Source organism: Hemicordylus capensis, chromosome 6 (assembly GCF_027244095.1).
Source record: "Hemicordylus capensis ecotype Gifberg chromosome 6, rHemCap1.1.pri, whole genome shotgun sequence".
Taxonomy (NCBI): Eukaryota; Metazoa; Chordata; class Lepidosauria; order Squamata; family Cordylidae; genus Hemicordylus; species Hemicordylus capensis.
Genome location: NC_069662.1, coordinates 26,389,106 through 26,415,696, shown reverse-complemented (window position 1 = coordinate 26,415,696; position 26,591 = coordinate 26,389,106). Strand labels below are relative to the sequence as shown.

Here is a 26,591-nt window from a genome sequence, read left to right as displayed (position 1 = left end):
TAACATATACAGCAACACAATTCTATAAAATACATCTTACATAATGTCATAACCCCAACCCCATACAGTACTCATTCCACATGACATAGTAACCATGGATTACAAGATCTCTCTACGACCAGCTCTCTCAGCGACCGAACACCCGATGGAACATTTCAGTCTTACATGCCTTGCAGAAGGCCAACAGATCATGGAGAGCTCTGATATTATCTGGGAGACGGTTCCATAGAGCGATCTGGTAGACATCTGGTAGACTGTATGTAAATAGAATAACAACAACCAGAAAGTTTGTCATTGAATCTGACTGACAAATTTCAGTCTTAGGATAGATGAGTTGGTCCCAGTGGCTGAAAATTCTGGTTCATTAAGATGATGAACACTGACATGCTAATATTACTATGCGCATCAGAAAAAACTTGAGAGCTTTTTTTTAGCATAAGAAATGAAAGGAGAATTTTAAACTTCTCTGATACTGAAATTATCTCATGGGTTTCAGAAAGATCTCTTGAAAGGTAAAATAAAAGGAAAATACAGAGATACATGATGATTTTCTTTTTAATTAAATCCTTTTTCAGTATTCCAAAGGCAATCTTAAACTATAAAGTGCTTGGAGAGCTTGAGGAACAGGGCTTCTGCAGCCAGGAAATCGCTCATAGGTATCCCTAAATCACACCTGTGGACAGCAGCTTGTACCAATAGTCAAAGCCGTATTTTTGTTTTCAGTTCTTCCTTTGCATTAATTTATCTCTGTTGTTAAAGTCAGGTCTCACCACAATGATATAACATTTTGGGAGAAAGACTGAGTTCTACCCTGAGACACCCATGGGCTGCCATCTGTAGAAAAGGTAACAGACACATTTTTATTTTAGCCCTTTCTAGTCATTAGATGTTCCTTGTTGTTTAGTTCAGGCCTCAAAACCATAATATAACATTTTGGAGAAAAGATGCAAGCCAGCAAGCCAGCACTAGAGGCTAGGATAGAGAAGATCTCCACAGCTACCATGTATTTCCCCTTCGTGCTCAGGTATGTTGGGACAAAGGAGAGCCAAACACTGCAAAAGACCAACATGCTGAAAGTAATAAACTTGGCTTCATTGAAGCTGTCAGGCAGCTTCCTGGAAAGGAATGCAAGAATGAAACAGATAATTGCAAGGAAGCATATATAGCCCAAGACACAATAAAACATTACCACAGACCCTTCATTGCATTCGAGTACAATTTTGTTAATCACGGAGTGCTTATCAGCATCTGGAAATGGAGGAGAAGTTGCCAGCCAGCCAGTACAAATACCAACTTGAAGAAGGGAACAGGATAGAACCATGGAACTGGCCAGTCTTTTGCCCACCCATTTCCTCATCCTGGATCCTGGCTTAGTGGCCATGAAAGCCAGAACAACTGTGATGGTTTTTGCCAGCACACAAGAAACAGCTACTGAGAAGATGATGCCAAAAGCAGGTTGTCGGAGGAGACAGGTCACCTTCCCTGGTTGACCAATGAAGAGCAATGCAGACAGGAAGCAGAGCAGGAGGGAAATGAGGAGAGTGTAGGTGAGGCTCCGGTTGTTGGCTTTGACAATGGGAGTGTTGTGGTGCTTCATAAAGATTCCTAGAACCAGAGCTGTGACACATGAAAAGAAAATCGACATAAAGGCTAAGCCAAACCCCAAATGTTCTTCGTAAGATAAAAAGACTACTTCCTTGGGAATACATGAATCCCGATTTCGGTTTGGATAGTGTTCATCTGGGCATGTGTAACAATCATTTAGATCTGTAAAAGACAAGGTATCATCTCAGTCTCATATATTCCATAAAAGCCATCAGCATACAATGGCTTTTCTGATTAAACATATAAAAGTGTGGGTTGGTTTGTGATGCAAATGCACAACAAGTAATGATCTCTCCATGATCTCCCCAACTATGTATCACTCTCTGTACCTCTAGAAGAAAAACCCAAATCCAGTATTTGGGTTAACATATTTAGCAAAACATGTATGGCAGTAGGATGGTAATAGACCTTGTTAGACACATAGATGTCATATCATCTAGGTAATGCTGTGTTGAAAAGGCAGCTAGATGTCTTTGTTAAATTCCCAGGGATTAGCAGCCTCTGCGTTACCAGGAGTCTTATATTTCTTAGAGCTACAGTGTACTGATATTATCTGCTCTCATATCATCTGTACTGAGGTCTACAATACTCAAGGAATAAAATACTTTGAGGCGGGTCTCACGATCGGTGAGACCCGCCTCCAGAGGGTTTGTGGGGAGAGCGGGCTAAGCCCTCCCTGGGCAGCCAGATCAGCTGCCCACACTACTGCCTGCTCCGTCACGGAGCTGGCAGGGGCTGAGGGGATTGGGGGCCGAGCAGCCCCAGGAAGTTCCAGCATGCGAGTGCGCAGAGCATGCTGGAGAGGCCCCTGAGCCAGGAGGCTGCTTCTTTGCCTCTTGGTCGGGGATCTCCTCGTGAGTTGCCACAATACACGATCGTAGAGCCCAGGTTAGCAGAGTGCTCACTCCGCTAACCTGGGTTTAGGGGAGGGCTCCATAAGTGGGTAACCCGCTTGAGAGCAATCGGGCTCACCTGCGAGCCCAGTGGTTCTTACGGTCACCAGAAAGCAGGCTAGGCCCCCTTAGCCCGCTTTTTGGGAATTGTGAGAATCGCCTCTTTGATACAATTTATGAAAGAAAGAACTCGTGTAGAAATCATAATACACGGAGTAAAACAAAGGTGGGGAGGGAAGTGTACCATCCTCCTTATTAGTCACTAGTCAAAGATAATGAGGTCATTCACACAATCAGAAACGGTGTTCTACCCAGGTTTTGGAGCTCTGTGTCTTCCCAAGTTCTGGTTATGTGCAAGCAAGTTAAGAAGAAAACCTGCACAGAAGTGATTGTGTGGAAGCAAGGTAGCTTCCACACAATTACTTCTACCCAGGTTTCCTCTCACCTTGTTTCTACATAACAAAAAATTGGTAGCACACAGAGCTTCGATTGTGCAAATGACCTCAATATATCACAGAAGATTAATACATTCCATACATATCAAATAATATGCTACCATAGTAGTTAGCATGTAGTTAGTAGTTAGCATACACACACACACACACACACACACACACACACACAAACCTATCTGTCTGTCTATCTATCTATCTATCTATCTATCTATCTATCTATCTATCATTCTCTAAGACATACCCTTTGCTAATCCCATGAATAGCAGCTCTCGCAAGAGTTTGCAAACAGCTACCATATAGTGGTGGGGCAAGAGAAGTGGGGTGGAGAAACTGTTGCCCAGGTAAACATCCCAGGTAAACAGCCATGCAGGAGGCAGAGAAGGCAGCACAGCCTCCCTCTCTGGGCTGCCTGCTCGGTCAGAGGCGTAGCAAGGTTGGAGTGGGCCCAGAGACAAGATTTTAAAATGGTCCCCCCTCACTGAAGCTCAGCTCATGAAGTAAAGAAATAACCTATGTGCCACAATACAACAGCATCCTAAATTCTTTTTTAAAAGATTATGTAAATTGTGGACGATGCAATTCATTTAATGGTACTAGAGAAAGACATGCTGTTCTGGTAGCCCCAGGCCTTAACACTCACATCAGTTTTGGAGGATGAGTACAACTGAAGGAAGCCCGGGCGGGTGCGCGGCTGGGGGAGTCAGTCATGTGACTTGCCTCTGGGGGCCCCCCAAGGTAGTGGGCCCCCAGACAACTCTCTCCCCTTGCCCTATGAGAGTTACACCCCTGTGCTCGGCCGAATGTAAGGATGGCCTGCACTGGGGCCGAATGTGGAGAATGGCTGAGCAGGTGGCTGAGAGGGATGCATAGCCTCCTTCTCTGGGGCTGCCTGGTGGCAAAATGGCAGGTGAGGATAGGCTTCATTTGGCTATAGGGTGTTTGGGGGAGAAAGCTACACCGGCAGTGGTGGGGGGAGAAGAGAATCTGGGTGGGGGAGAAGCAGTGGGTGGAGGGAGAGCAACAGGCCGCCAGAAAAAGTGGCTGAGCAGGCAGCCGGCCAGAGAGAAAAAAACATTGGAAGGGGGAAGAGAAGGGGGAAGGCTGAGAGCGAAGTGCCATGGATGAAGGAGAACTAGAGGCACAGATGCTTGCACCTGGACCAGCTAGTTTTAATATATAATTGGAAATTTCGCCTAGGAGGCAGCTCTACATATATAGTTCATGGTCAGCTTGACATATATTGGTATGTGGTGGTACATCAATGTAATAAACAAACAAACAAAACAAAGTAAAATAAAATAAAATGAATGTGTCCATGATTTCCAATATTCATTCCCCTTCATTAAAGCAAATCTGACTGAAATATTTATCTTTCTTACCCATCTGGTTTGAAATCTTCCCTTCTGGACATGGGATGCAATCATAGCAGCAGAAGGGCTCCCCCTCTATCACACTCTTGCTAAAGCCAGGATGGCAACTCTCAGTACACAGTGAAAGAGGGTGTTTCTAATGAGACAGAGAAAAAGTCATGATCTTGAGAATAATGAATTTGGAATCCTGAAGTTTCTGGGACATTTACCATCAGGAATGGTTGGTTGATAGTTTCTCACTGCATACAACTACTACCACCACCACCACCACCACCACCACCACCACTATTACTATTATTATAGTGCTTTTCCATAATGTTTTCCAAAGCGGTCTGCACCCAAACCCCCAAGAATACACTCAATGCATAACTGAAGTCAACTAGGGCTACTGTATAAATTAACTTGCAACCAAGCTCTTAATTAACTAGAGTGCAGCTACTCCTCCCTGTGTGAAACAACCTCCTAAAGAGGACTGCTCCCATGCAAGGGTTAACCAGTCAGCTGTTGAAGCTGTCAGGAGCCAAACTTCTGACATCCTCTCACCAAGTTGATTTTTTGATTTTTCACATTGAGAGAAGGGCTACTCAAATCACCACAACCCAAGCCACAAAACTCTGAGTTGGTGAGCAAAGCAAACCCCTTAGAATGGTCCATTCCAAACCCTTCGGGCTGCAAAACCCTGAAGGGCTGTTCCATGATCCCCCCTCTCCTTAGTGGTCTTCTGGCTGAACACCAATAGATAATCCTGCCTAGGCACAGTCACACCCTCCTGCCAAAGTGACCAGACTACATTCTTACCAGCACTACCCCAACATAGCCCAAAATAACTTAGTGAGAAGTAGGTGGGGGAAAGGCAATACCCAGTGCCAATCAGGTGCAGCCCCTACTTGGCCAATGGCAACTGGGTAATATCCCCCATTGAGAATGGAGGCAGGTGGGTGGGTGCCGTGCTGCAGAGCGAATGCTCAGGATGAGGCAAGACCGGCCCGCAGGAGCCAGTCCAAATCTCTTCTCTTTTTTTTGTCCTCAGGCCGTGAGTCTGGTGGAAAGTTGAGGATAAGAGCTGTAGAACTGCTCCCTCTTCTGGCCGTCAAAGTTCTGCAAGATCACCCAGCAAATATATAGTGTTTTGTGGTGTGTGTGTTTTTGTTTGTTTGTTTGTTTTTTAAAAGGTTTTACAAGTCTGGCTTTAAGGAAAATTAGTTTATCAGTATGGCCCCTCCATACATCTCAGAAGGCAAGGATGTTTTGAATTATCAGAAAAGGGGGGGAAGGTGATGTAAAAAGTGAATTTTTTTAACTATGGCATAATCCAGGCTGAGTTCCAATGCACAGCAGGGTGGAGGGTGGGCAAATATCTCATACGGACTTTGGCATAAATCTGGCCAATACGGTGAAGCAAAGTAAAGTTGCCATCTGGGAAAGGCCCTGGCATTCCAGTTCCTCTCTGCCTGACTTGGCTCAGAGGTCCTTCAGTTGTTGTTGTTGTTGTTGTTGTTGTTGTTGTTGTTGTTGTTGTTGTTGTTGCTGCTGCTGCTGCTGCTGCTATTATACCACATTTTAATCAAAAAAAGTTCTAAAAACAGTTTACATAGAAAAATAAATAAGATGGTTAGCACAAGGATCCAGTGCTACTGCTCAGCCTAACCCTATTCCTAAGCCTGGCTTTTAGCCAAGGTTAAGCAAGCGAGCACCCCCTTAAATCAGCTGCCAGGATCATGTGTCCACTCAGATTGCACATAGCCCGAGGAGACACAGGCAGGCAACTAGAGTGCCCATCTGATGGGGGATCCCATCAATGCACCACACTCATGGTGAGTAGGGATACACAAACCCGCTCAAAGTGGGTTTGAGTCAAGCTCGAACCAGACCAGCTGTTCAAAAAGGGGGGGCTGGTCTGAGCTTGAGCCTAAAGGGGCCTGGTTCAGTTCAAACCAGTTCAGCTGGTTCTAGTGGTTCCAAAGGGGGATCAGGTAAGGATTTGCCATTATAAGCACCAGCGGAATCCTATGGGGGATTACCTTACCCGCTGTGGTGGTGGTGGTGTGGCTCCTCAGGGGCAGTGGTGGGGTGGTGATGGCTCCCCTACACCTCGGTGGTGCTCCCCCCCATCATCTTGGGCCAGCAGGGCATTAGGATGATTGGGAGTGTGGACTGATTCTCGAAAGGCTACATGGTGGTGGGAAGGGGACAAAGAAGGAATGAGAGGAGGAGAAAAAATGAGCTGTAGGCCAGCTGCTGGAGACTAGATAGGGTTGAAAGACAAAGCCCTGTTTGGTAAGAGGAGGAACAGGTTGATAAGCAACCCTGTTCCCTACCACAATTAAGCCATGAGATGAATAGAAAGAAGCCCTGACATCAGTGAAGATACATCATCAGTTTTATTACAGCCATTGGCCAGCAGAAATAGAAATAACAAACATATCCAATACAACACTAAAACACAATAAAACAAAATACAGTCATTCATAAAAAAATTAGTTTAAAAAGTATAAACAGCTCCCACAGTTAAGCACTTAATTGAGACCTTAACCTAATGGCAATATTTTTAAAAAATTGCTACAATTTTTGTAATATCAGAGCTTACATCCGCAAGACAGTAATATGTATAAAAACGCTTGCACCTCCCAGGAAATTTGAGTAACAAAGGGGAAATAAGTTCTTCTCTAGCATCCCGATACAAAGAACAGTACAGCAGAACATGGGTGACAGTTTCCAGGAGGCCAGCATCACAAGGGCAAAAAACCATAGCAGATTGGTCTTTAGCAAACCTCTGTTCCAAAAGAGAAGAGGGCAACACGTTTAACCGAGCCTGAGCAAATGAGACCCGAAATTTAGAAAAGTGCAACGTTGTTAAGTAATTTGCACCTCTATCTCCCCTAGGTGGCAAAATCCCAAAATGCAGAGGGGAACAAGTCCTGTTGGCCAAAGACATTAGTTCCTGACGTTCAGTGTCATGCAATCGGAGAAATAGTATTTCCTTCACCTTATTGCATTCCTGAGTGAGAAGTTCAAAAGGAGAAAGACCCAGTTGCATTATTTTGTTATTTACATATGTTAGCCAAGGGTTGGGATAAGAATCCACCCATAAGTATTGAAAAAAAGAAAATTCCTGAATCTCTGAGCAGAGTTTACACCATCTGGCAAAGGTAAGCTCCCAGGATTTACAAGCTATGGAGAAAGACCCAGATTCCAGGCATAGAACAGAGTATGACACACACATAGGCACTGCGAGGATTGCTCTTTAAAAAATAGACTGTACTCTCTCCAGTTTAGCTGACACTCCCTGGATCCATAGCAGGGCAGTGAAGATACCATGTCTGCTATTATTTTGAATTAGCTGCCAATGATAAACTTTTATTAATTGTAGTTTTGGTATTCTTGTAATTATTCTATAAAACATTCTAAAGGGAACATTTGATGAACACTATCCAATGAAATTAACTGTGCTCATCCATACTGAGATTTCTTGCTCATTTAAACTAGTTTCCTTAAACTGTCCATGATGGAAGCCTACCTCATTAAATGAGCTGTCCCATATTATGGCATCTTCATTGATGGTAAATGCTTGGTCTCGGGGAGCCTGGGGATCCATCCACCCAACCTTCTCTCTATGAAAAGAATGGTTTTTGAAAACAATCCAGTTGATAATATCCAATCCAGCTGCTATCTCTCCATTGTGGTTAAGGGAAACCTTGTCCCCTGCACTGTTGTTGAATGCAACATCTTTCAGAAATTGATGCATCTACATTAAGGAGCGAAAGGCAAGCGTTTTTAAAAGGCTGTCGTCGGAGCTTTCCAGCACATATTTACTAGCATCTATAATATTACATCCTGGTCATTGTTGTGGTATTGGAAGATTCTTTGAAGAAATGCTCATTCTTAATTAACTAGAAGTTGTAGGAGGGACCACAACGTGAATCAGCAAAATTACAATAGTGTACTCTGCGCTTATAGTACGTTCAGGGCTTGGGCGTAATCCAAAAGTGGAAAACTTATTGAAATACATTTTATCCTTTTATTCAGATAAGTGTTGAGTGTTTCTCAGCCTTTTTGGAGTCAAGGACTGCTACATTCTTCATGCGCATTTTCCTGGACCAGCAGTTAGTAGAGGGGTTTCAAGTTTAAGTTTCTCTCTCTCTCTCTCTCTCTCTCTCTCTCTCTCTCTCTCTCTCTCTCTGTTTATTTATTTAACAGACTTCTATACTGCCCCAAACCTGCATCTCTGGGCAGTTTACAATTAAAATAATATAAGTATTAAAATCATTAAATTTAGAATCTTTTGCAAACATGGAATATTAGGGGTTCTAAACCTTGGTTCCCCAGATGTTGGTGGATTTCAACTCCAATAACCCCCAACCATAATGGCATTTGGCCATTATGGCTGGAGATTATGGGAGTTGAAGTCCACCAACATCTGGGGACCCAAGGTTGAGAACCCCTGAATCTAAAAGCCTGGGTGAACAAATGATGAAGCCTGGGTGAACCAGGGGGTGATGAGATGAGGGTCTGGGTGATCAGACTGCTTGCCCACCAACTGTTCACACTGTGCCGGCAACTTCTCCTGCTTGGAAGCAGTAGCAGCATGTGCCATTTTTCAAGGACACCCAAGGCCTATTGCTGCCAGCAAGGGTAGGGACCCTCGAGTGATGCCATCACAGATATTGCAGCATCCTCCTCCTCATGATGCTTAGGGTCCTTCCCTCTCAGTGTCAGATGGGGGGGGGTTGCACTCCCAACAGAGATTGGGGAGGATGGAAAGAGTGATCTTGCTGGGATCCACTGTCACAGGGATATCTTCTTCCTTACAGGGGAGGACCTGCTGCTGCTTCTACCTCAGCCATCACAGGCAGCTGCACCTCCTTTGGAAATGAGAGCCTGCACACAACCACATTAATGAGGACGACTCAGGGAGTAGACCCCTCTCATCGTCACCCATCACAACCAGCAGCATCAACCACCCATCACCTCTGCCTTCCAGTCTGCTCCTGGCTCTGTCTCGCACTATCCCAGACATCTTGGGTTTTAAAAAAAAATTGAAACCAGAACTCTGATATGGGGGAAAGAACTGTTTTTAAGGTGGGTTTTTTAAAAGGGTTGGGGGTTGTCTATTTTATTTTATTTATGTATTTATTTAACATATTTATATACCACCCAAAACCTGCATTTCTGGGTATTTATGTTGTCTCTGTCACACACAATGCTATTTATAGCACTGTAGTGCACACACAGGAGCTAGAAAGATTCAACCCCCCCCCCCAAATATAGAAGCAGGCTTTATTTGGGGGGAGTTTATTTTAGAGGACAGTGAGCAACAATGGGCTAAGGCTAAGGGAAGGGAAGGGATATGGGATTTGTGTGGGCTCTCTTAAGTTAACCCACCCCTCCTGTCCTGCAGTAGTGCCCACACAAACCTTTTCCCAAACTAGGCTCTATTTAAATGACTCTAATTTCTCTGATTACCTGACCAAGAGTGCATGTGTGTACGGAGGTGAGGGAGGTTACCTTCCGGAGTCATTGGCTGCAGTCTGGCCTGATGTTGCTTTCAAAGAACCCAGGCTGAGAAGACACCAGGACTCAACAGCTGGGGGAAAGCAGGTAGGCCCCAGTCACGTGGGAGGGAGGACACATCAGGAAACACAGAAAACACCAGGGAAACAGAGAGAGCCTGGGCCACTTGGGCATCAAACAGAACACCAGCCTACCCACCCCTGAAAATAGTCCAATCCATGCAAGTAGGCACACAGTAGAAGCAGGAATGAGTTGGGCCCTGTATAAAAAAGTGCAGTCCAATCCAGGAAGGCAGGAACATAGCAGCAACAAAGAGCTGCAACTTGGGGCTGCTAAGGAAAAAAACAAATAGCACAGCGCCCAGTTATTACAGCCACTGGGGGCTGTCTACAAGCAATAAGGGCGGGGAATCCATAAAAGGGGAAAAATTATAGCAGCACCCAGTTAAAGCCACTGGGGCTGCTCGTACAATTGCAAAAACGTTAGGTGGGGTGGAATCAGCACAGCACCCTATTTATTAAAGTCACTGGGAGTTGACTGCAAGCAAAATGAAAAAATCCAAAGGAGAAAAAATAACGTAGCACCCAGTTAACGCCAGTGGTGCCACTGGTACAATTAAAAATAAATTAGAAAAAAAGGAAAACAGTTGTTGTTGGCACAGCAAATTAAAAGGAGTGGGGAAAGAAATAGAGACAGATAAGTCCAAATGGGCCAGGCAGGCCCCAGGCCACCACCCTTCTCTCCTCTTCTGCTATCTGGCTGCAGTCTCTGTCCTTCCTGATGTATCCTTCATCTTCAATAGGAACTGCAACACTGCAAGGGCTCTCTGCTTGGGGTGTGCAATTCGGATTTTTGGTGTTTCGATTCGGATCCAAACTGAAACACCCCTGTTCTGTTCTGTATCCGAATATGGCCCATCTGAATCACCCCTGATTCGATTCGGATCCGTATTAATCCGAATCTGAATCTGAATTGATTCAGATTAAAAAATGGGTCCCAAGGGCAAAATTGTGGGGTGGGGAGGTAGTGCCCAACGGGTGGAGGCTTCCACCACAATTTCAGAGGCATTGGGCAAAGGGCTGATTTTTGGTGGATTTTTGAAGTTTTAGTGTCTTTGGGGCAGATCGGGAGCATAACGTGGGATCTGGGCCCAAAGGTTGAGGTGGGGTGGTAGTGCCAAATGGGTGGAGGCTACCACCCCAATTTCAGAGTGATTGGGCAGAGGGCTGATTTTTGGTGAATTTCTGAAATTTACGCATTTTTAAGGTTTTCCCCCATTAGGTATAATGGATGGTGTATCGCTTCACGTCGGGGGGAAATTGTTGAAGTTTACACGTCTTTAAGGTTTTTCTTCATAAGTTATAATAGAATGGAGCTTTCAGCAGCCCCATAAGTGCACTTGGGGGGTGCTGGGGTGGCCGAGAGCGAGTGGTGGTGTAGTGCACATAGGGTGACAACCACCCCCATGGGTTTCTAACCCATGGCGTACAGGGTTCTGTTGTTTCTGAGGTATTCTGAGTGTGGATTCTATGATAGAAAATGAGAATCCACACTCAGAACACCTCAGAAACAACAGAACCAAGTACCCCATGGGTTAGAAACCCATGGGGGTGGTTGGCACCCTATGTGCACTACACCACCACTCACTCTGGGCCATCGCAGCACCCCCCAAGTGCACTTATGGGGCTGCTGAAAGCTCCATTATTATACCTTATGATGAAAAACCTTAAAGACGCGTAAACTTCAACAATTTACAAAAAATCAGCCCGCTGCACAAATCCTTTGAAAAAATTCAGGTAGCTTCCTTGCCCCTACCTGGCACTACTGCCAACCCCACGTTGCTCTAGGCCACCCCTTTCTGCCTGACGTGAAGCGATACACCCTCCAATATACCTAATGGGCAAAAACCTTAAAGACGCATCAACTTCAACAATTCACCAAAAACCAGCCCTTTGCCCAATCACTCTGCAATTGGGGTGGTAGCCTCAACCCATTAGGCACTACCACCACACCCCACCCTTTGGGCCCAGATCCCACGTTATGCCCCCAATCTGCCCAAAAGACACTAAAATTTCAAAAATTCACCAAAAATCAGCCCTTTGCCCAATCCCTCTGCAATTGGGGTGGCAGCCTCCACCCATTAGGCACTACCACCCCACCCCACTATTTTGCCCCTGGGACCCGAAATTCGAGTAGAAGAATTTCAGACCTTTTTGCATTGAAGTCAATGGGAGGCAAAAAGGCGGGAAATTCAAATAGATGTCAAAATCCAAAAATCCGAATATTTGGAGCCGAAACGAAGATGATTCGGTTTGGCTATGAAAAATTTCGGAGGGCCAGAAGGGTGATTTGGTTCGGATCCGAATCACCCAAAATTGGCTGTTTCGGGTACATATCGTTCTGTATCCGGAATGTTTTGCACATCCCTACCTTTGCCTCCCAGGACCTTACATAATTTTTGAAACCTCCCCTCACCTTGCTTCCTTCCCCCAGCCAATGGGGGCACAGCTGCCAATGCAAAAACTCAATCTGAATGATAACAAGCCATTCAGCCGCCCAGAGACATAAGTTTGGGCGGGATATAAATTTGATAGATAGATGGATAGATAGATGATAGATAGATAGATAGACAGACAAAGAAACAAGGAGAACTCAAATCAATCAAAAGCCAGTGCCAGAAAACCAACCAGCAAGGGTAAAACAGGACTCAAAATGACACTCTAGACATTCAAATTTATTTGAACTCAAAACAGGTCCTTTATTTTAAAGGCATTTCATTTTGAATTTGAATCCATTTAAATGGCCAGTTTCGAGCGTGAATCAATTTTATTTTAATCAAATTGTTTTGCACGTCTCTAGACATGAGGGTGTTCAGCCATTCATTATTATTATTAAATCCTTAGTAATATTATAAATTATAATGATGATAATTACATTATAAATAAAAATCAATAAATTTTTAAAATACTAATACCAATAATAAGTTTTAACAACAGAGGTCGCAGCAGTAATATAATTTTGATAACACTTTTCAACAAAAACTTTATCAAAGTAGCTTGCACAGAAAATATAATATAATATAATATAATATAATATAATATAATATAATAATAATAACAATAATAATAAATGCTGAAAGTCCATCAAACAGTAGAGGAGGAGAAAAGAGGCCTTGAAGTATATATAAAGGACAGTGAAACGGATGCACTTAAAATGGTCGATAACCAGAAACTATTAAACATCAATGAAACAAAGCAGGCCTACAAGAAAGAACAAGTCAAGAACTGAGCAGAAAAATGGAAAAATAATCCACTGCATGGTCAATATTTGCACAATATAAGTGGAAAATCAGACATCACCAAGACCTGGCAATGGCTTAAGAATGGCAACTTGAAGAAAGAAACAGAGGGTTTAATATTGGCTGCACAAGAACAGGAACTAAGAGCAAATGCAATAAAAGCAAAAGTATAAAAACCAACAACAAACAGCAAGTGCCGCCTTTGTAAAGAAGCAGATGAAACTGTGGACCACCTAATCAGCTGTTGTAAAAAGATCGCACAGATTGACTACAAACAAAGGCATGACAAGGTAGCAGGGATGATACACAGGAACATCTGCAAAAAATTCAAGCTACCTGTAGCCAAGAATTGGTGGGACCATAAAATTGAAAAAGTTGTAGAAAATGAAGATGCAAAAATATTATGGGACTTCTGACTACAAACAGAAAAATATCTTCCACACAATACACCAGCTATAACTGTAGTCAAGAAGAAAGAAAAACAAGTCAAAATAATCAGCATAGCAATACCAGGTGATAGCAGAATAGAAGAAAAAGAAATAGAAAAAATCACAAAATACAAAGATCTACAAATTTAAATTGAAAAGCTGTGGCAGAAAAAGACCAAAATAATCCCAGTAGTAATTGACGCCCTGGGTGCAGTTCCAAAAGACCTTGAAGAGCACCTCAGCACCATAGGGGCCACAGAAATCACCATTAGCCAATCACAAAAAGCAACTTTACTGGGAACGACCTATATTCTGTGATGATATCTATAATAACAACAGCAACAATATTGATAATAAAATTCTGGCATCCCAGGTCCTTGGGAAGGACTCGATGTCTGGATAAAACAAACCAGCCAATAACACCTGTCTGACTGTGTAAACAATAATAAATAAATAAATAAATACATACATACATACATACATACATACATACATACATACATACCTGCCATCCCTGTTGGTTCTTTAATTCCAGTCTCGCTCTGTTCACAGTTGCTCTGTGTTTATGCCTAGACAAATACATGGCATGTAAAGCATGGGCTACAGCATAGGCAGCGTTGTAGATGCTGTAGCTGTGGCCAGTCACCCTTCTTTCAAAAAAATCCCCAGGAAGGCTCTCCAGCTTCTCCTCACCAGTGCAAATATCCCCATCTACCTCAACTTGATCTGAATTAAGGAATTCACACTCAAATACTTGCTTCCAGAAATCACGTATAAAACCATCTCCTCTGATGCTCAAAGGGTTTTTCTTCTCTAGGAATTGGTGAAATCCTGGCAGCTCACTGGAGTGAAGTGTAAAGCTTAATGAACCATGGAATATTTCTGTATCCCAGTTCCTTTGGTATATAAAAGCAGTGTGTTCCACCTGGGTTGTTGTTATATACACTTTACCTTTTGGTGTTGCATCTCCTCTTAATAAGGGCATCCATCTAAAATAGGTCACAGCATAAGATTCTCCATAGGCAACCAACACATTGGCATTGCTCTTCATGATTCTATCATATATTGCTGATGCATCTTGCAGGATGCCTATAAACTCCATTATAAAATGTATTGTCGGGAGTCTTTCTATGAAAGCAAAACAAATGCCACACTGGGAATACATTGGAACCACTGTTTGTACAAATCTTTCTCCATTGTCGTTATCCATATAAAGAACCCCAATCCACGTCCAGTGGAAATGCAGAAGTAAGGAGAGAATTCCTTCATTCTGAAGGGCTTCCTTTGAGACCAACTGGTAGAAGGGAAGTCCTGGGGTTTTGTCGTTCATCACTGGAGCAGCACCATAGATAAGCTAAGAAGCAATTTAATGGGGAGAGGGAAATAGAAAAGCATAATAGCATTCCTGTACTAATTTCAAATGTTGATGGCACAGTTGTCTCAGGGCTGTGAGATGCACTTCTAGTTGAGATTAGAGCTGTTTCATTCCTGTTGGCTTTGAGGAATCAACTAGACTCATCTCTTCAGCCAAGCCTTTTAGTTAGTTGGTGTGTTTTCATGGGTATTTTAATTTGATCTTTAATATATTTTACTTGTTTAAACTCCTTGGTTTATTTTATGCTGTAAACCACCTAGAGACTTGAATAGTGGGTGGTATACAAACTTGCTGAATGAATGAATGAATGAATGAACGAGATGTTGGAATTGGTAGGCACTTTGGAGGTCTTCTAATCCTGTTTCCTCCTCAGATTAGGAAATGTCTACAGTATGCATGACAGATAGCCATCCAGACTCTGAAAATCTCAAGAGAATGAAAGACCATCACTGTTGGAGGCAAACTGTTCTACTGTCGCACAACTGTTACACTTGGGACATTCCTCCTAACATCTAGCCTAAATTTACTGCCTTGTAACATCAACCGATTGGGTTGTCAACAACTCAGGAGGTAAGGCTACAGCATCTGGGCCTTTTGCCTTTGGAAAAGAGTTTTTTAGTTTTAGTTAAGCATAGAGTCTCTACTCTATGTGTAGAGTAGACAGAGAGTGGACAGAGAGGATCCCCTCCATGGGGTCATTTAATGGGGGGAGAGTCATCCCATTAAACTAATGCCCAGGAAACTTAGGACTGACCAAAGGAAGTACTTTTTTACACCACACCTAATTAATCTAGAGAATTCTCACCTCTATTTTCTCACAAAATATTTTGTGGGTTGAAGATAGGACTTGCAAAATGAAGTACTTCTTCACACCGCACATAATTAACTTACGGAATTCTCTGCCACAGGATTTTGTGATGGCCACTAGTTTGGATTTCACCAGACAACACTTAAATAAACCTGTCAATCACCTTTATTACGGTCAAAGCCCCGTATAGGTAATAATACAGTAAAATAGATAATAGAGCCATATTGAATGTTGCTACATATATGCAAACAACTATCAATGAGTATAAACATGAGTATCTATCAATGAGTATAAACCATGGTGACTGTGGGTCTATCTCAAGTGGTTTAGGGACCAATGCATATTGCTGGTAAAACGATTGATCTGGTCTTTCACTCTGAACAAGGTGGTGTTCCGTGGATGGGGACTGTCATGGACAGTCCCATGGATTGTCATGGACGGACCACCATCTGGTTAACTCTGGACTCATGACCATGTCCCACCTCCGCAGGGGCGGAGGGCCCATTAGGATGGTCCACCCGAGAAGGTTACTGGATCAAGTAGGATTCCAAGAAGCCTTGTAAGGATTTAATTTTGGCTCTGCTTGTGACCCTGTCGACACTCTGGTGGAGAATTGGAATAATCAACTCACCAGAGCAGTGGATATGATCGCTCCTACGATTCCTCTCCAACCCGCTTCGAAACTGGCCCCTTGGTTTATGGAAGAACTATAGGGGCTGAAGTGGCGAGGTAGACGACTAGAGTGCAAGTGGAGGAAAACTCAACTCAAATCCAACAGATTATTACACAGAGATCATTTGGAGATCTATGCTCAGGCGATACGTGTGGCAAAGAAGCGATTCTTTTCCTCCCGCATCGCCTCCGCAGGTTCATGTCCGGTAGAGTTGTTCAGGGTTGTGAAGGGGCTAATGTGAGCCCCTTCCCCCTTGAATCAGTACTTAGAACCAACAATTACTCGCTTTCATGTTTTTAATGAGTTCTTTGTGGACAAATTCTCTTGTATTCGGGCCGACTTGGATTCATTCTCCACAATTGTTACACAGTCTGATACCAAGGTGTTCAGCAGCTCCTCTTATGTGATGACCCTGGATCAGTTTCAGTTCATGACTCCTGAGGCTGTGGACAAGTTGCTTGTAATGGTGTGGCCTACCACCTGCCCTCTTGATCCTTTCTGAACATCGCTTATACTATCTGGCAGGAAGGCTGTTATTAAGGGCCTGGTAGAGATTATAAATGCTTCTCTGAGGGAGGACAGGATACCTCCTTGTCTTAAGGAAGTAATCATTAGACCGCTTCTGAAGAAGCCTGCCTTGGATCCCTCAAAGTTAAATAATTACAGGCCCGTCTCCAACCTTGCATGGTTGGGCAAGGTGATTGAGAAGGTGGTGGCCTCCCAGGTCCAGGTGGTCTTGAAGGAATCTGATTCTAGACTCATTTCAAACTGGCTTTCAGGCAAGCTATGGGATGGAGAGAATGAAACCTGAGCCTATGAGTCCCCAGAAATGTTGGGGGCAATATGCTAAATCATTGTGAACCGCTTAGAGAGCTCCGGCTATAGAGCGGTATATAAATGTAAGTGCTATTGCTATTGCTATTGCTATTGCTATCAGTCTAACAGTCTGATATTACCTGAGCCTATCAGTCTAACAAATCTAGGCTCAGAGCAGAGACAAAGACCAAGATAGAGAGGGTTCCCTAACTGGCTATCTTTACTCCTAATGCCCCTAATGGTCAATAGGATTTGTAGGTACAGAGAGTTGATGCCTTCTGGAGCTTGAGTGTAAAGGTAAATTATGCCGTTGATTTCGACTTCTGGTGCCCACAGAGCCCTATGCTTTTGTTTGGTAGGGTTTTACCATTGCCTCCTCCCATGAAGTATGAGATGATGACTTTCAGCATCTTCCTGTATCACTGCTGCCTAATATAGGTGTTTCCCATAGTCTGGGGAACATACCAGTAGAGATTCGAACCGACAGCCTTCTGCTTGTTAGTCAAGCATTTCCTCTGACCTGTAATCCAACATATATGTTCAGTTATTCTCACCTCTATTTTCCCACAAGCAGTGGTGTAGCAAGATTGGAGGGGTCCCTGGGGCAAGATTTAAATTGCCCAGCTTCACCAGTTCCTACCTAAGTCCTGACTCCTCACCAGCCACTCTCGAGCTAAACTGACATGACCTGATGCCAAGATGCTTAGTGAGAAAAGGCTTGCCTTAAAGGGACTACCTGTTCCCACAGAGCCAATGCAACAGAAAATGGCCAGCATGACTTGGGGCAAACACCCAGTGTAGGAAAGGCAGGGGAGGAGCTTGCCATCCCCTGAGCAACCATGGCCCCTGGCCACTTGCAGCGCCTATCTCCTTTGGAGTTCGGTCCCTGCTGAACTTTACTTTACTCCAGACAAAGAGGTTTCCCTCCCTCTGCTAAATATAAACGAGTCACCAATTAAAATGATGTGACCTTTGCCCAAACAGCTGGGGGTTGGGGGGGGCCCTTCTGTTTACTTCTACTGCTCCCAATACTATCATAAGAATGTAAGAACAGCCCTGCTGGATCAGGCTCAAGGCCGATCTAGCCCAGCATCCTGTTCCACACACTGGCCCACCAGATGCCTCCAAGAAGCCCACAGGCAGGGGGTGAGTGCTTGCCCCCACTCCAGTTGTTGCTCCACTGCTACTGGTATTTAGCAGCATCTTGACTCTGGGACTGGAGGTGGCCTATAGCCACCAGGCCAGAAGCCATTGATAGACCTCAATGACTTCGTCTAAAGCCCCTTTTAAAGCCATCCGAGTTAGTGGCCATCACCACATGCTGTGGCAGTGAATTCCATAAGTTAACTATGCACTGTGTGAAAAAGTACTTTGTTTTGTCAGTCTTGTCTTCAACCCAGAATACATATATTTTTAATTGAAATATAATAGTGTGAAAAAAGTCTTAAAAGAGCATAGTCCTACAACAAGGGTGGCGGGAGTGAGACACGTCCTACCTGGGGAGTCTTGTAAATATCCAATACAGTTGCCACATTAAGGGAAATGGGAGAGTCTAGTCCCCCAATAATTGCTATCAGGTTATTCTGGAGGTCACAGTTGTAGTTGGGGACAAACCGCTCCAGTGTGGATGAAAGCAAAATTGTGGCATGATAGGTTGACTTGGCATTGAAATAGCTGTCATAGACATGGAAACCCAAAGTGACGTTGGGTAAGAGCTGAGAGTTTTCATTGATTTCCTTTACTGCAAATTCCAAGGCCGCGATGTGCTGGTAATTCTTTGGCACTACACTAGAATGAGAGTAATGAAAGTATATTTGTGAAACAACCACCAAAGCATTCAACAAGGTCTTCATTATTATGTTACTTATACATTTTATAAACATAGTGATTATGTGTATGTACAAAAGACCTTGGACTAGGTATAGCTTCAATACATTTTCTAAAATGTATTGACAGGCGGTCTTGGAGGAAACCGATTACCTAGACCCATTTCAAACTGGTTTTTGGGCAGGCTATGGGGTGGAGACTGCCTTGGTCAGCCTGATGGATGATCTTCAATTGGGAATTTACAGAGGAAGTGTGACTCTCTTGGTCCTCTTGGACCTCTCGGCAGCTTTCAATACTATCAACCATAGTATCCTTCTGGAACGTTTGAGGGTGTTGGGGGTGGGAGGCACTGTTTTACAATGGTTCCGCTCCTACCTCTCGGACAGATTCCAGTTGGTGTTGGAGATTGTTGCTCTTCAAAATCTGAACTTTTGTATGGTGCTCCATACTTTCTCCAATGCTTTTTAACATCTACATGAAACCTCTGGGAGGTATCATCAGAGGATTTGGAGCTGGGTGTTACCAGTATGCTGATGACACCCAGATCTACTTCTCCATATCAGCTTCTTCAGGAGATGGCATATCCTCCCTAAATGTCAAGATAAAGGACCACACAGGGCAAGAAGCCACAAACAAACAAAAAAAACCCCTGTATCCTCCCTAAATGCCTACCTGGAAGCAGTAATGGGCTGGATAAGGGAGAATAAACTGAAGCTGAATCCAGATAAGATGGAGGTACTTATTGTGCGTGGTCAGAATTCTAGAGATGATTTTGATCTACCTGTTCTAGATGGGGTCAAACTTCCCCAAAAGGAACAGGTTTGCAGTCTGGGAGTACTTCTAGATTCACACCTCTCCCTGGTTTCTCAGTTTGAGGCAGTGGCCAGGGGTGCTTTCTATCAGGTCCAGCTGATATGCCAGCTACGCCCGTTTCTCGAGATCAGTGACCTCAAAACATTGGTACATCTGTTGGTAACCTCCAGACTGGACTTCTGTAATGCACTGTACGTGGGGCTGCCTTTGTACGTAGTCCAGAAACTTCAGTTGGTTCAGAATGCGGCAGCCAGGTTCGTCTCTGGGTCATCTCGGAGAGACCACATTACACCTCTGCTGATGGAGTTACACTGGCTGCCTATAGGTTTCCAGGGAAAATACAAAGTGCTAGTTATAAAGCCCTAAACGGCTTAGGCCCTGGGTATTTGAGAGAATGTCTTCTTCATTATGAGCCCCACCATCCATTGTGGTCATCTGTGGAGGTCCGTCTCCAGTTGCCACCAGTTAGTCTGGTGGCCACACAGAGACGGGCCTTCGGAATGCGCTCCCTATTGAGATACAATCCACCTCATCTCTGACAATTTTTAAAAAATATTTTAAAACCCATCTTTTAACTCAGGCTTTTTCAACTTCTTAATAATGTATAGGTTTTTAATTCTGTGATTGATTTTTAAATTGTTAGTTTTTAATTGTTCTAATGTGTTTTTATGTGTTTGTAACTGTTTTATCATTGTGAACCACCCAGAAACATGAGTGTGGGGTGGTATAAAAGTGTAATAAACAAACAAACAAACAAAAATAATAGCATTAAATTACTTTGCAGATAGGCATTCATGTTGAGAATTAGCTCTCTCTAGGTTTCTTGGAAAGGTATGGATTTAGAGTACATTAAAAATAATCACATTCTTCAGAATTACCAGATGATTCCATTTAGACATACACATATATTCATATTAGTTAAAGTCTCCATGCCAGAAGGCATGATGCAAGAAAAAGAATGAAGAACCATTTTGGATGAAAGGTACACAATTTTACTGAAAGAATTTATTGGTTTCAGAATGGATATCTCCAGCCCGATGAAGTGTGCCTAACTTCAGCTTAGGGTTAGACAACCATATCCTTCCCCCAAAACCTTGTGTGCGAAACCAGACCATCAAATCAGTCTGCTGCTGATTCCTGCCTCTCTAAGGCTCCTTTTGTGGACTTCACCCTCTCCCCCAAGCTGCTCAGTCTTTGAGATTTGTGGAGCCCCAAAACAGTGTCAATCTGGTAGGAGTGTCAATCTTAGCCCCTAAACTCCAAAGCCTCTGTGAATGGATTGACTGCTCCCCCTTTTCAAAACCAGTCCAAGGATACTCAATAATCAAACCCTGCTACATCTGTTCCCAGCCTGCATTGCAACTTCCCAGAATGGACCAGGCAATAAACCTTTTCAACTGCAGAAAGTAACCTGTGTCCTTTCTTCAGTGGTCTGACCCCTGATCATCTTAAAGCAGTCTTCAATGCCATCCTTTAGTATGAGCCAGAAGCAGCTGAGCTGAGAGGCGCCTCAGTCTGACTACTACCTTCAAACAGACAATCTGAGCAGCAAGGGCGGAGGGCTGTCCTTGAACCCTGCAAACCTATTTAAATAAATCAAAAAAGCTAAGGGGTAGTGCCTCCCACTCCCAGCTGGCAAGCTGGGACATCTCAAATATCCCAGAGACAAACTGGCATATCATAAATTTATGTCCTCACATACGCCTGCATTTTCTTTTTGCTGGCACAGTGCTTCTGGGATTGGGAGAGCTGCCCAGGCAGGCAGCATGTCTTTTTCTATACTTTAAGGGCAGAGGCCCTAATCCTGACACCCTCCATCTTTAGTGCATGCAGTGAGGATTCGATTTGCCAGCATGTTGTTGCTGTTGTGGCCACTGCTGCTCTTTGGGAACAGCAGCACCTCAGTTTCCTCCTGTCCAGAGTGTATCTCATCTGCCACCTCCTCACAAGGATTCAGATTAGTGGAGTCTCCCTTACCCTCTTGCATTCCCAATGCCCCCACCCCTGGACACTTATGAAACACATCCCATATAGAACTCAGTGGAATTCCTTAAAAACTTCTGAACAAGTGATGCAGCTTGTGTTGCTGCTGTAACTAGGCTGTGATCCTGCCAAAATTACTTGCGGGGGGGGGGACTTGTGGAATGGGAGCAAGCTGGCTTCCATGTAAAACATGGCACAGATCAAGATGTCCAAGAAAAGCTGCCTGCACCTGGAGTCGCTTAGAGAAGTTAGTGAGGAGGAACACTTGAAAGCAGGGGTTCTTAAACTTGAGTTGGCAGATCTTACTGGACTACAACTCACATCATCCCCAAAAGGCCTTTGTGGCTGGAGATATTGGAGATTGGGAGTAGCATTTGTCCACTCTCCCAGGTTTGATAAACCCTGTTTTAAATATCTGCAAATAATCCTAGCCCCAATTCACCTTATGTTCCATTACTATGTGATGCACCCTTGTCCAAGAATACTCCTCATTATTGAATTATGTCTGTTCCTTATATCTAACACTGATTGTCAGCTGTGGGGACAGAGACCATGTCATTTAGGATCACTACATTGCCTAGCACACTCTTGTGATCAATATGTTTTCAATATCCCTCAGAATAGAACTGATCTACATGGGAAATGTTCTGCATTTTCTGTACAGCACTTGAGCAACAAGCTTGAGCAACAAGCTGGGATCAAGGTGGTATTCTGTGGTGATTTCTCAGGCTTTTCTCAGGATTTATCAGGCTTTTCTCAGGATTTCTCAGGCTTCAATGATGTAGACTGCAGTGTCCACCCACCTAGGTGGCCAGATTTGGCTTTTTAAAATCCAAATTCTGGCTTACGGCCCATTTGACCCACGAGTACACCCCTTAGGTTCTGGCCACCCTGCCACCCACCCACATACCCCCATCTATCATGCAGTATAAGAAGATGCTCCTGAGAGCAGTTATGTAAAATATACAGACCTTTTCTTCCAGAAATCTAACTGATGGAACAAAGATGCCCACCCACTCCAGAAATGGACTTTGACCCTTCTGTGTCTCCCCTCCAACATTAAAAAAGGACAAAGGGTCAGGGGCTCTCAAATGTGGTCTCCAGATGTGGGCCAGGCCATTGTGTGTGGGGGGATGATGGGAGTTCCCAGCTGCCCTCTGGACATTGGGGCAAAAGGTGAGAGTGCCCACTGAAGGAAAATAAAGAGAGCAGTCACTGGCAGTACAGGGGCACCTGCCATTTTTAAGTTGGCTGAGGAGGAGGAGGAGGAGGAGGAGGAGGAGGAGGAGGAGGAGGATGATGATGATGATGTTTTTGCTAGCCTCTTACCCCAGCTTAACCTTCCCCCAACAGTGCCTTTGATTTATACTGAAGTAGTGGAGCTCTGTGGCCCCTCCAAAATGTAGAAGATGATGACTGGGCAAAAATGAATCCATTTTCTGATGGTGCAGCATCTAGGACTTACCTCACTGCAGTGTCTATTACTCACCACTCTGGTGGACAAAAGGAAAAAACAAAAACAAAATAGTAATGAATAACTCCTTACCCTAGCCCTAATGGCTTTGGTGCTGGAGGATCTTCACTGAAGTCTATTGAAAAGGAGAGCATGAAATTGTAAGAAGCCACGGCACCAATGATGAGGTCTCCTGAACGATGATACTCATGAAGTGGAGGGTGTGGATTATAGATTCTGCATTTAACTATGTGACCCTTACACGTAATATCAGGATGTGGTGGGAGGAACAGCACCAGAGATACAAGCATTCTGAACAGAAACAATCCCTTTACCCAGAGATCCATTTAAAAAATAAAATAAAATAATCTAGTGCACTGTAATAAGACTTTCTATAACACTGGCCTAACTTGACTGCTCATTAAAGCCTTGGATAAGCCTGAAACCAGGAATCTAAAAATAAAAAGTATCAGTGAAAATCTTGGTGGCTCCTTGCATGTCCTTAGTCCATAGCTCTAATTCTGAATCATATAAAGTATTCTTATACTTTCCTTGACAGACTATAACATTCCATTTGTAACAGGAACTAATTCCCTGGGGTGTGGGAGAGCACTGGCAGGAAGCAAAATTCATTAGAGCCCTACTGATAATGACAAAATTGCTGAGCGCCAGTGCAAAGTTGTATATTCCCTGTAGTATTCCAGAAAAAAACATGTTTCTCCTGTTTGACTGAGTTACTTCAGAAAATACATGTGCTTGGCATGATGCAAGGTTAAGAAAAGGACACCAGAAGTACACAATCTTAGTCCAGACCCATAGAGTAAACAATTGCTTAAATCATGGGACTTACCTTTTTATGTGTATTCCTAGAAAGTTGGAAACTACATGAGTAACCCCCCCCCGACACTTTTGTCACATTATGAAAAAGTGCAATCCATGTTCTTAAATGTCCATCTGTTCTCCCCCTAATATGATATTTGCAATATATCCGGTGTGTGTGTGTGTGCCCACTGGCCTTACTGGCTCTGATGTTACCTCGACAGCCAAGGCCAGAGAAGCCTCAGGCGAGACTACCAGCTGGGTGGAGCAGCCCCAATGAGCAACTGGCCGAGATGCTTCAGGACCAAGAGCCCAGGCGAGAAAGGCCTTGGGAGTGAGGCATCTCTGGGTGACATGAGCAGGGCGCATCGCAGGGAAAGGTGGGGCAAGCGAGGGAGGAGACAGTGGCAGACAGAGATATAGCTGAGGGGGATAAGGGTGAGAGCAGCCTGGTATGGCAGGGCGGAGGCCCAGTTCGCAGGGGCGTCAGGAGCATTAGCTATCAGAAGGGATTTAAGGCAGGCTTGGCCAGTGCTGGGGGGCAGTTGAAGGGCGAGTGGTGGAGGCTTCCGGAGAAAGATTGGCACAGAGACCTAGAGGAGCCTGGAGGAGGAGGACTCAGTTGAAACAAACCCCCTCCCCTCAAAATCCCTGAGGCCCTGACTAGAGGAAGTGAGAAGCAGATGTAGACAAGAGAATAGCCATGGAGAGACCAGCACCATGACACAAAGTTTCTCCTTTTATACTGGATGAGAAGAGATCTATGCCAAATTCCCTCGACCAGCTGAAGAGAATTTTGAATGCTTCCAGAGAAGAGATGAATGAGGTCTCTGAAATTAGAATGGACTAATATACTACAATTTGATCATTGTTATGAAATGAGTGCCATAGGAAAATAATAACAACAATAACAATAACAAGAGTAACAGTAACAATAGTAATAATAATAATAAACAATTTTTTGTTACCCAACCCATAACAATTTGTTCATTGGGCAGCTCACCACACAGCATTAAAACAACAATCAAAACCACATAACACATGAAATCACAAAACACACCTCCACACACACACAAAAATACAAAATACAAAATAAAACCATTTTAAAACTTCTTTTAAAAATCCATTTTAAAAATCAATATTTAAACAGTACTTTAAAGGGTGCTTAAGAGAGCACCTTCTTTGTCATGAACCCTGTCACCTATTAAGATCATCTGGGGAGATCCAGTTAGGGCTTCCACTTTCTAGCTGCCCCCAGGGCTTTGGAATATGTTCCCTGTCACAATAAGAGCATCTCCATCTCTGTTTGCTTTTAGGAGCACCCTCCTAAAAACGTTCGTTTCTTCTGTTCATTTTGACTGTCACTGGACAGTACCAACTATCCACTCCCATTTGCCAACTACACTCCCCCTCCACAACTGCTAGGCAGTGGGGTACTCATTTTAATTTTTAGGAATATTGAAATGTTTAGATTCTTTGGTGTCTAATAACTTTTCCTCATAATGAATCCCTATGAAGATTCATTATATGCCTTCATTTCTTCTGTTCATTGTGACTATCATTGGACAGCGCCAACTGTCAAATGCCATGTATCAGCTACACACGCACGCATGCACGTGCACACACACGTACTCAGTTAATTTTAAAGGTATTATTGAAGTGTTTAGATTCTTTGGTGTCTTCATTACACACCTTCATTTCTTCTGTTCATTTTGACCCCACTGCTTTGCAGGTGTGTGTTGGGGGTGGGGGCATTAATGGCATAATTAATGCCACTGGGTACTCAGTTTATATTGTAGGAATTTTTGAGGTGTTTAGACTCTTTGGTGTATAATATATCCTCATAGGGATTCATTATAAGGAAAGGTTATTAGACACCAAAGATCCTAAACACTTAAAAATCCTAGAACACAAACTGAGTAGTACCCCACTGCCTTACGGATGGGAGTGTAGTGTAGTTGGCACATGACAGTTGACAGTTGGCCCTGTCGAAAAGACAGTCAAAATGAATAGAAGAAATGAAGGTGTGTAATAAATCTTCATAGGGATTCTTTAAGGGAAAGTGTTTGGACCAAAGAATCTGAACACTTGAAAAATAGTGACCACACATTTTGCTCCATAACTCCACTTGTACAAGGGCTAGAGCTTAGCTTTTTTAAAAATTATTATTATTATTATTATTATTATTATTATTATTATTATTATTATTATTAAATGAAATCTGGAAATCTGGTTCGAATCTAATCAGGCATGACTTGATATATACCAGAATCTAGCCAATGGACCACAGGGGTGATTTGTTTTGTCTCCAAATCACCAGAATCAGCTAGATTTGGATATAAATCGATTTGTACTCGAATCAATTTGCACTTCCCTACTACTCAGTTACCTGTGCACCATAAAATGAAGAAGACAAGGGACAGTAAGTGGCTTGCACATTAGTTAGCATCTTCATTTGTTAAAT

At 43.5% G+C, this 26,591-nt stretch overlaps 1 pseudogene; it reads right to left on the bottom strand.

The window, feature by feature from the left end:
* Window positions 1–766: 766 nt before the first annotated feature.
* On the bottom strand, window positions 767–23,619 carry LOC128330996 (vomeronasal type-2 receptor 26-like; annotated as a pseudogene).
* Window positions 23,620–26,591: the final 2,972 nt, after the last annotated feature.